Source organism: Vigna angularis, chromosome 1 (genome assembly GCF_016808095.1).
Source record: "Vigna angularis cultivar LongXiaoDou No.4 chromosome 1, ASM1680809v1, whole genome shotgun sequence".
Taxonomy (NCBI): domain Eukaryota; kingdom Viridiplantae; phylum Streptophyta; class Magnoliopsida; order Fabales; family Fabaceae; genus Vigna; species Vigna angularis.
In genome coordinates, this window is record NC_068970.1 from 42,990,390 (window position 1) to 43,001,668 (window position 11,279).

General features: G+C 32.8%; 2 long non-coding RNA genes across 7 annotated transcripts; both read right to left on the minus strand.

The window, feature by feature from the left end:
* LOC108342587 (uncharacterized) lies at window positions 1-2,457 on the minus strand. Of its 6 annotated transcripts, none has more exons than XR_008246464.1 (5): window positions 1,971-2,456; window positions 1,697-1,855; window positions 1,301-1,424; window positions 811-990; window positions 1-442 (listed from the first exon to the last, which is right to left on the minus strand). It is a non-coding gene; the product is annotated as an uncharacterized LOC108342587 (long non-coding RNA). The 6 variants fall into 6 exon arrangements; XR_008246462.1 differs by having other exon boundaries at window positions 1-536; XR_008246463.1 differs by having other exon boundaries at window positions 1-557.
* Window positions 2,458-10,588: 8,131 nt separating this feature from the next.
* Window positions 10,589-10,973, minus strand: LOC128195553 (uncharacterized). Its single transcript, XR_008247203.1, has 3 exons — window positions 10,924-10,973; window positions 10,745-10,840; window positions 10,589-10,657 (listed from the first exon to the last, which is right to left on the minus strand). It is a non-coding gene; the product is annotated as an uncharacterized LOC128195553 (long non-coding RNA).
* Window positions 10,974-11,279: the final 306 nt, after the last annotated feature.

Consider the following 11,279-nt stretch of genomic DNA (forward strand, 5'->3'; position numbering starts at 1 on the left):
TGAAAATATAATTGTAAATTAAATTATGCTAAATTCAATTCCATGGCACCAACCACATTTACTACATGTAACAAAAAGTTATTTTACAACTCATGTTCAAAACAACTCATAAATAGGAGTCCCCGAGAATATTATTTTACAACTCATAAGGTAATCAAAATTTGACATTAAATAAATTCATAGAATTCACTAATAGCTACCTATCTTCAACTCCTTTTTTAATCCATAGGCTGCAGACCTCTAACATTTGAATTGAGTCCTGAATATTTTTACACAAAGACTCATGAAGAAATTCAATCTTTTCAATCAACTTGCAAAATTCAGGCACACTCATTCCATGAAGAGCATTCCTCTTCATTTAGGAAGAAACTGGTTTTGTTGGCAAACTTTAATCATCAACCCCAGATGTTTCCTCCTCTCCATCAGAGCCAACAATGATACCCTTTTGATAGAAAGGTTAGACAAATAAGGACTGAGTCTGTTTCAACAATGGACACCACTTAACATGTCCTTTTAGATTTTGCTCAAGCACCAAGCTACCAAATGTTGAAAAAGAGCTAAAAAATTAGAAGCGTCAACATAAGTTGATACATAGAAGAAAAAATAAATATACTTTAAATTCTATATATAACTAACTATATATAAATATAAACATGCAGTTGCATTTAAATCATTGAATTCTATGGATTTCGGAATAAAAAATAAATATACTTCATTAGTAATTATAACTAACTAGCTTCACTACTAGTAAAAAAGATATGTACAGACATAAATTAATATTTAAAAAATATAGTTCAGGCTAAAGAACACCTTTTATCACTTTAGGAAGAATACCAACTTGTGGCGTAAGATTATAACTCCAAGATGGCAATGGCACACTGCTAACTGCAGTTCTAAGCACAGATGACGAGTTTGGCCTGTAAATGAATGATGATTCCGACAAAGCATATGAAGATTGCAAAGGCCTTGTAACTTTGGATGTAGTGAGAGCTGATAAAATGAAGACAATAAAATACTTATTCATGCATTGATTATGACCCTGTTTGGATATATTTCCCATCAAGCACTCACAATAGACGAAAATAAAAATACAAAATAAATCAAACTTCTTTCATAGTTAAAATCAACTTACGTACTTAAAAACTACCTCATTCAACTTCTCCCAAAAGTTAATTTTAATTTATGGATGAAACTTAATTCATTTATTTTTTATATTTTTTTCTTCTATAAGTTTTTGATGAAAGTTTATTCAAACAAGACCTAAGGTACATATACTTGGAATGAAGTTGGTCACACTAACCATTTTTAGAAGCCTTTTGTGGGTATGGATGAGCAGCTTTTCTTTTGGGTCGAGGGAGAGGTACATGTTCACTTGTTCCATTCTTCTGAACTTTCATGAAATACTTCTGTGCATGACTTCTTATCTTTCAAAAAGAGGAAGGGATGAAAAAATTCAATTAAGAAGTGTTGAATATTTGAATAAGTGTAATCTCAACACTCAGCAGCAGTAGCGCGCGCACACACACACACACACACACACATATATATATATATATATATATATATATATATAGATTGTAAAAAGAGTACAAGAGAAGATTCAGATGCCCAATTCAGACTAGGAGAAGTTGTCCTACATTTCAGAATACATCAAAAAACAGTTTTTACAAGATATATAAGAAACGTGATCACCTACCAGCTATGCTTGACCTTCAACTGACAATTTCTTGAGGACGAGCTCTAGAACCACTGGAACACATTTTTTTTTTCTGATAGTTAGAATTTATTGAATAAATTCTAAACTCTGTAGAAACATGTTTTTAGTAATTGCTCCATCCTCTCATTGCAGTTCTCTCTGAAATTTCACAACAAAACATTAAATATGTAGCCTAACCATAACCATTAAATATGTTAACTAGTATCTCAACATGATTTCAGATCACTCAATGCAAAAGCAAACATGAACGTACAGTGTACGGTGTCGGTGTGAAATGATGGACCGTTGGAACCCTAGAAAAGGGGGAAAACATAAAATGAACCGATTAATCGGTGTGAAATGGAGATTGAACGGTGAGAATGGCGCTAATCGAAGAATCAATCGGTAGAATGGTGTTTAATCGATGGAAAAGTTGGAAAATGGATTTTAATCGGTGAAAACAAAGGAAAAGGCGAAATGGAAGAGAAGCCCTAACAGAGTATGAGGTTTGGGGTTGGAGGAGACGCGCAAGGTAACGAAGACGATGATGATTCGGAGAAGAAGAAGAAATACCTTGAGGTGCGAGATGTGGTTGAAGAGAAATGAAGTTCTCCCAAGAAAGAATGTGAAGAATTGAGAGAAATGAGATGAGTTTGGGTGGGCTTCGGTCGTAAAGCAATAGGACTTTGTCGGAGAGGGTTATGCTTCAGTTTCGTAAATAAGAGAAACAGTAGAGTGTATAGGCTTCGGTTCAAACTGAACCGAGGCGTATAAGGCGTTAAAACATTGTTTTTTTACTAGTGTTTATGCCTCGGTTCTCGTTAGAACCGAGTTAGTAGCGCGTGGCAGGTGATGGCAGGATAGGTGGCAGGTTTGAGGCAGAGACATATGTCTCGGTTCTGCTTAGAACCGAGTTAGTATCTCGCTTTAGGCATCGGGTTTTGGGCAACCGAGGCATATAGGGTAGCATTATTTACGCTTCTGCCACCGCGTTTTTATACGCTTCGGGTGTGCTTAAACCGATGCGTATGTGGCGCTTTCAAATCCCCTTTTTTTACTAGTGATAATGTATAAATTCTAGTTGTAGCTTTAGCCTTTAGGTAATAAGGGTTGTGCTTGTTATGGTTTAATGCATTGTTTATGGTTTTAGGAGTGAAATTTATATTGTTTTGTTGTTTTTAGTTATTATTTATTTTCTTAGTTTTCTTTTATTGATTCAAATTTGTTTAGATTTAGTTTGTTAGTTATTGTAGTTACTTTCATTGTGTTGGTTTATTGTAGTTACTTTCTGTAGTCAATCGAGGCCATAGACCTTGTAGAATCCCTTTGACAGTCTACAACCCTAACGTTTAAGCTGAAAAGGTTTTGGCTATACAATACCGCTTATTTTGGGAGCAAACTTGTAACTGAAGTACCTGAAAAACACTAGAAGAGGAGGGGGAAGAGGGGGGCAAGAGGGAGTGAATACTGTTAATGAAAAAATTCTTCTCGCAACCCTTCTGATATAGCACATAATTAAGCTTGAAAATTTCTTATGAAAGCTTAAATGCTGAACCTAATAAAAGTTATAAATGATTGTTACTTTTTACGTGCTACTAAGAATGTATACTGCTGAGTTTTATAAGAACCTTCTTAATTGAAGGGTAATTGTTTAGTTTGGAAGGTTTTTGTATTTGGAAATAAAAACACAACTACAAGTTTTTAGAAGAGAAGTGTTTAGGTAAGAGAAGAGATAAATGCATAGTTATTTTTATACTAGTTCGCTCCAACTGAGTTACGTCCAGTCTCCTCCTTAAAGGGTTCCATTATAATCTCCAAAATATTACAACTGAGTATTCGCGCCACTCTTGCTCTGAGTATTCGTATCACTTTTGATCTCTGAGTATTAGTACCACTCCTAGTACTAAGCAACCCTACCAATATTTCGTTGGAGTGTTCGCATCACTCCTGGTATTAAACAACCTTGCTTAGATTTCCTTGAATTCTCTCAAGAATTGTAATCAACGATTGCTTACAATTCGTTCAGACTATTACTCTCACAAAGAGGATATGATTACAATACAAAGTAGTCTAAACACTCCTAGATGTTTCTCTCTTTTCTCTTTCTCTCTTTCTTATAATCAGTAAGCAATATAACAATGAAGCTTGATAGTATCTTTTTTCTTCTCTTCTTTTTTCTCTTCCTCTCTTTTTCTGCTCAGATATATTTTTTTTAGCTCTTTCTTTTCTTCTCTTTTGAACGCTTCTAAGGATAGATTTTTCGTTGTAAGCTTTTTTCGTTGTTATCCTCTCTATTTTTCTTTCGAAAGCTCTTCTATTTAAAGGTTCCTTGAATAAATTTCCATTAGATTAAGCGTCTGCCTTGATTCTTGTGCTTTTTCTTTCTTTGTGCAACAATCGTTGGATAAGTCAACTTGTTAGAGTAGACATGCATCTAAAAGCCAACCTAAAGTTTGTGGGCCTAGGAATTGGACCTAATTAATTTTGTCCTATATTTAGTTTAAATTGTATTAACTGCTATCTTTGTATTTCTTTATCTTCTATTATTATCTTTGTAATCTTTATCTTTTGTTATTATCCTTGTAACTATACTATTTTCCAGTTATGGAGAATAAAAAAAATTGTAACCTATTTGTCTATAAATAAAATGCTAACTCCCACGACTAAGGAACTATTTTGATCTTAGTACTCTCTACTTCACTTAAGATTAAGAGAGTCCTTCATTTTTATATATTTAATAAAAGACAATCAATTTTTTTACCGAAACGGTAAAGATTTACTTCTTGAACTAGCGATATGCACATATGGACACCCGGGGTCGAGAGGAAAAAAAAGGCCTAGTTGTGTGCACAAGATGTGCATATTCACAAAACGTATGGTAAAATTTTCATGAATTAGAAGTATTTTTCTGTGTTGATTAATTTAAGATAGTATGTCTAATATCATAGGGAGTCTAATAGAGTATTTATTAGGTTAAAATGTGCAGTAGTGTATGTAAATTGTATCGTGAACTAGTTACCTTTACTTGTTTTCTCTTAAGTTAGTTAGGATCTCCTTAAATACTTGTAACTCCCTTGTCTTGTCCTTTGTAAAAGTTGTCTATGCCAATTAATGGATATACAGAAATACAATAGTGACGCTTGTTTTTCTTTTCTTTTTTCTATCTCTTTCGAGTGTGATTCATGACCATTATTGCATTGTTTCTTTCTTGTGCTTAATTTGTGAGTCATTGCACAACAAATTGAGAAGAAAGATAAGTATCATCACTTCCAAAAATTGAAAAAATCAATGGAAAGTTGTTTTAACCTTGAGAATCAAGATGAATGTTTTGTTCAAGAATCAAGAGATTTGAATTTCACTTTCCAGCAACACAAAACACATAAAGAGGCATGCTTTGAAGCACTTGGAGGAAAAAAAACTCATGTGATTATTCTTTTCTCTCTCTCCGATGAGGTGCTCTATGACTTATAAGGAGAAGATCTCAGGAACATTATTGAAATTGGAGAAATTGTTAATGACAGTGTCCATTTGCAACAAACTTTTTGTTAAAAAGATTGTTTGGGCTATCTATGAAGGAGAGTGTATCAATGAAGTAGTGTCTTGAAAAACTCAATCCGATCTTGATGAATTTTTAGGACATAGACCTCAAGGTAGATAATAAGGATGCAATGATAATTATGTTAGCCTTTTATCTTATAAGTATTTAGTGATTTATTTAAGTGTAAGGAAGAAATGCATTATATTTGAAGGGGTTAGAGATATAGTTACAATGTTTAAGACTTTTAATTATTTTTCTTATAATTTAGATTTAATTTTTGTGATTACTGTATTAGGTCTTTATTTTATTTTAAAAAAAAAATTAATTAGAAACTTTCCAAACAATATAGTTTTTATACAAGTTTGTTTAAATGATTTATAGGATAACTTTATTCAGTGAGTGACCTTTGGTATATATTTCAATTGAAATTAAGTCATTGACATGATTCATTGAGCTAAAAAGAGAAAGCAGATTCATTGTTACAGAGGAATTATAGAATGTTTTGTTAGGATTCAAAATAACACTGTTTATGCATGATTTGAATTTGGACTAGAAATTATGTGAAGGGTACGTAGGGTGGTCCTAGGACTACCCTCATATCCAAAATTCCCCGAAAATAGCCTTTTCGTTTATTGGGTCAGTCGTGTTGAAGATAATTCATCTTTTCAGAAACACAGATATTGTTATTATTATTTCTTGAAGTTGGCCTTAGGTAATGAATTGGGGTCATAAATTGTTATTTTGGGGTCTTTAAATAGTATCGAAGTGGAGGAAGAAGATATGGGGTTTAGAAGAGTCGTTGTAGAATCTGATTGTTTGACATAAAGAGGCTGGTCCCTCCTTCTGCACTAACAACTCTCCATCTTTTCAGTCACATTTTGTTTTCTAACACAGCTGCTTTCTTCCTTTCGATACGTTTCATACATAGAAAGGAACTCAAAGGAGTGAACAAAAGGAACTACAATACAAAAATTAACATGGAATGGAAGTCATTTGGTTACAAAAAATAAATACCAAAAATAATTATTTATTCATTTTTATAATACTTTTTATCATTAACAATTTTATTATTTTTATCATAATACAGTAACCTAGTCTTTACATACAACTCTCCCACACATGATAAATTCCTTTTAGTCTTTTATTTACGACTTCCTTGCTTATATGCTTTTTATATGAAATTACTACTTTATATTAAATTTAAGTCTGAATTAAATTTTAAAGATAAAAATAAATTAAATATCATATAACAAAAAGACTAATAAATTTACTTATTTTAAAATTCTCTATATCAATCTTTTAGACTTATATCTTATCTATATAGTATGTTTTCAATATATCTTGTTAAATAATCCGTCAGATTAATTGTTAGGTTCTTGAAATATATACATAATAAAAAGTAACATCTAATAAAAGAAATTTATAATTATATAAATCATAAATCAACTCATAAAAACTTAATATTACCTAACAATAAATTTATAAATATTTTTCCTTATATATTATTTATTTGAATCATCTTAATCCGTCATGAAATTTCACCTCAATCATACCACCTTATACTTTTTATCTTTCTCTGGAAATTTCAGTACGGCTACACTATCCATCTTTCTCGTTGTGCCTTCCAAATTTTTGTTGCCTTTTGGACTTAATGTACTACACAAACAAAATTCTATATGCTCAAATAATTTTCACATGTTTAATATATGATTAATTTGAATTTAATTATTGGTAATTTTATAAATTTTCTTGTTCTTTTCGTTTAAATTATATATATCCCCTACACAAGATAATATTGCTATAATAGGAAACATTTATGATGAAATTGATTCTTGTCACAAAAATACTAAAGGAAATACTGCACTTAAGATAATATTCGGACAAAAGTTAACCGCTTATTAATTTATAAATTAATAAAATATACTTATACTTTATTATTTATATTAAAATTTAGGTCCAGCGCACTTTAAGAAATGTAACACTTCTAAACAAAATTAAACATATAACATAATTCAATAAAAGATAAGATATGTATAGAATATATAATATTTATTTTAATACAGCTTAAACCTATACAAATTATATATAAATATTAATATTTACAAAAGTCAAGTCAAAATAAAATTTCTATTTGTTTCTGTCTAAACATGATTTCTGTATATATATTTATATCTACTCGTATACATAATATAGTTATAGTCACACTATAACAAAAAAACTATTAAAAATATATATGTTAATAAGATAATTATATATAAAAGAAATAACTTTATTAACAATTTATAAATATTCCAAAACTACACGTAAAAGAAAATTATTATAACAAATTTTTATCTTAAAAAAATATAAAAAGATATATTTTAATGAGAAATTCACGTTCATTCAAAACTAACATTCAACCACCATATTACATCAAGATATTTAACACACAAAATATTAACTTATTTATTTCGAAAGATATATTAAGTAAGTCCTATCACAGAACATATGACCAAATGCACAAAACTTAGATTTACAAGCGATTCTAAAAACAACACAAAACTTAGATTTACAAGCGATTCTAAAAACAAGGATTAGGGGTAAGTGCAATACAATCTACACACACCTACAAATGTCAAGTGCATACTCTCTCAGCTTTTCATCACTTGATATCCTAGTTTATGTTTGTTATAATATATGTGTCAATACTCAATACTTAAATCAAACAATAATAAACACTCTATCTCATATATGTGATCACATATTCATACAAGTTTCGTTATTCTCCACGTTATAAGAAAAACAGATATTGTCGAAAACGTAAAAAATTTGTCGATAATGAATTTTTTCTGATGGATTGAAATTCATCAATAATAGTTTAGTAGAAAACATTTATCAATAAAATATTATATATGTCAATAATTCTACAATCTGGTTCACCTTCTTCCTCATCTCTTTATCTTCTTCTTTCCATTTTCTTTTTGCGTTCTTCATCACTTCCACAATTTATCTTCTTCTTCAACTATACTCATAGTCTAATACCAAAAATTTATCGTGAAACCATAATCAATGTATTATACTTTTATTTTATAAACTAGAACCAAGGCCACACACAAGAAACTCAAATAATGCATCCATCAAAATTCATGCCAGCAACAAAAGCTTATGGCATGAGCTCCAATGCAAATGCGAGTTGGAGGCGAGTTCAAGCTCAGGCGAAGCTGTGAAGAGTGGCCAACGAAGGTTTTGGCGAGTGCAAATCTATTTTGTTTCCTCGATGAAGACACAAACTTCGATGACGTACGATAGTGGAGCTCACAAGACCAAAGGAACCACCATCAAAATCCAAACCTTCACAAGATGATGAGCCTACTGCCGCTCCCGACACCAACACAACCCACCAATGACGATGAGAACAATGAGAACTACAGAACACGAAAGCTGGAATGCAAAACGCCTAACGTGAAAGAGATGATGGATGTATATTGATGACCCAATCCAGATGTAGATTGAGCCATGACATAATAAGCTAAGAAAAAGCAAGCAAGGTGAACATTCAAGGCAATATGAAAGTTTATGGTGAAAGGTGGTGTGAAGTGATTAAGGGAGTATGGCTCTAGCTCAAGTGACCCTCCATCATTGGAAGGAAGCTAGAAGGGTATAAAGGGAGAAGCAAGGCAGAGCACTCTTGGGTTTAGAGGCTGGAAGAAGTTCAACAACATTTTTTGAATATCCAAAAGTGAAAAATACAAAGGATGAGTGTTGAATTTATAGGGAATTCAATCACCCTTGCTCGAGCATGAGGCTAGACTGATCATCAACCACATCATGGGGATTAGATGTCACATAGTCTAGGCATGAAACACATGCTGAAAACAAATAGCATAAAATACACTTGATTTGAAAATGAAAGAACTTGTGTGCTACATTAGGCGCCTAAGGGTTTTCCCTAGGCGTAATCCGAATGGGCCTCCTTGGTTCTTCCTTTGCTAGCCTTCTCCATGGGCAGAAATGGTGGAAGATGGGCCTCCTTGCTGTTCTATGAGTTGCCACTAAAAATGATCATAAAAGGCTTAGGCTTCCTTTGAGGTATCTTCAAGGTCTTGTTGGATCTTCTTGGCCATTCCACGAGTAATGGGCCCTTGTGTTGAATATGGGCTTGGACCCAAGTCATCATCTCCTCCCTTTTAAGAAGGATTTATCCTCAAATCCATAGAGTCTTCATCACTTGCAAATCCCCACAAAAGGTCGAAGGTTAACAACATTAAAATTAGAATGGACGTCATACTCTTTAGGAAGGTCTGATTGATAAGCATTGTTATTAACCTCCCTAATGACCTTAAAAGGGCCATCTCTTCTAGGACTTAGTTTAAACTTCCTTTGAGTTGGAAATTTTTCTTTTCTAAGATGAAGTCAAACTAAGTCTCCTTCATTAAAGATCATTTCTTTCTTCCCCTTATTGTTATATCTTGTGTATCCCTCATTTTGTTGTTGAATTTGGCTCCTAACCCTCTCATGTAATTCTCTTATAAATTTAGATTTAGACACCTCTTCTTCTTCTTGGTGAACAAAATCAAATGAATAAGGAATAAGTATTAAATCCATGGGTATAAGAGGATTGAAACCATAGGCAGCTTCAAAAGCAAATATTTTAGTAGTCCTATGAACTACTTAATTGTATGCAAACTCCACATAAGGAAGAAACTCATCCCAAGACTTGTTGTTTCCCTTCAAGACTACTCTCAACAAGGTGGATAGAGATTTATTTACTACTTTAGTTTGTTCATTCGTTTGAGCATGACAAGTATTTGAGCATGCACTAGTGCAGAAAGGGCTTTAGAGGTCCGTTCTTTGGGCCTTTTGACGTCCGACGTTCCCCCGACGTCTTTGTGGGTGACGTCTATGTAGACGTCCGTTGTGTCAGGCCGGACGTCTATCTAGACGTCCGTTGTGTCATCCCGGACGTCTATATAGACGTCCGTTGTGAACCCTCGGACGTCCATATAGACGTCTGACGCCTCGCCCCCGGACGTCTACGTGGCTGAATTGTTAGTGGTAGGGGCTGGCGGGTTGGGGGTTGGGCGTCTATTTGTGCACTGCCGGACGTCTATAGACGTCCGACTGTGCACTAACAGACGTCTACTGGGCATTTTCTTTTTAAAAATTGATTTATTTTTTCAATAAAACCACACCTGAAAAGCAGAAAAATGTCCTAGAACAATTTTGCAATAATATAAATATGCGTTTCATATAAACAAAGTTCTATTTAATGTGGAGTTCAATCCACTACCAAAACTATCAACATAAAACTTAAACTAAAACTAAACAATGTTCAACAAGAAATAAAACTATTCCTAACTCCATCTTGATAGAAGATAAGCGGTCCACTCCTGCCTTATCTGTTTAATTGTGTCCTCTGGAATAGGCGATGTACTCTTGAAGCGCTGCAAAATTCAAGAAAGATTCATTATGGTTTCATATATGTTGAAGATGAATTTGATTTGTAATGTATTGAAGGTATACATCATTACCTCATTCCAGTCATCTGTAATGACAGCTCGAATGATGGTCTTAATCCAACACATCACATAGAAGCCACATTCCCATGAATCTAGCTGCTGGTTACACTAAAATGACAAACTAAATAGTTAAGAATTTAGATCATTCAATAACATAGAAAATCAATTAGAAACTATAAATGACTTACAACCTTTGGATACAAAATTTGAACCAGTTGACCACGAGATTTACCAATAACTCTGTACAGATTGAAAACACAAAGTATAATTAATATGACTATATTTATCATAAAAGTTGAAGGTGAACATCAAATTCAAAGTCATTTTTGGAGAAACACTTACCCTTGAAGCATGGTTCTCAAGTCATTTTTCATCCTCCTGTGCAATGAACAAAACCATATAATTTTACATTGTTTGGGAATGATGACCATCAGCTGCTAGTGCGACCTATCAGGAAGGACAAATAGTTATTCAACTAATTAAGGAAACTATAATAATAAACTGACCACATATAACAACACCTACCCCTCAATGTATGGCACAAGGT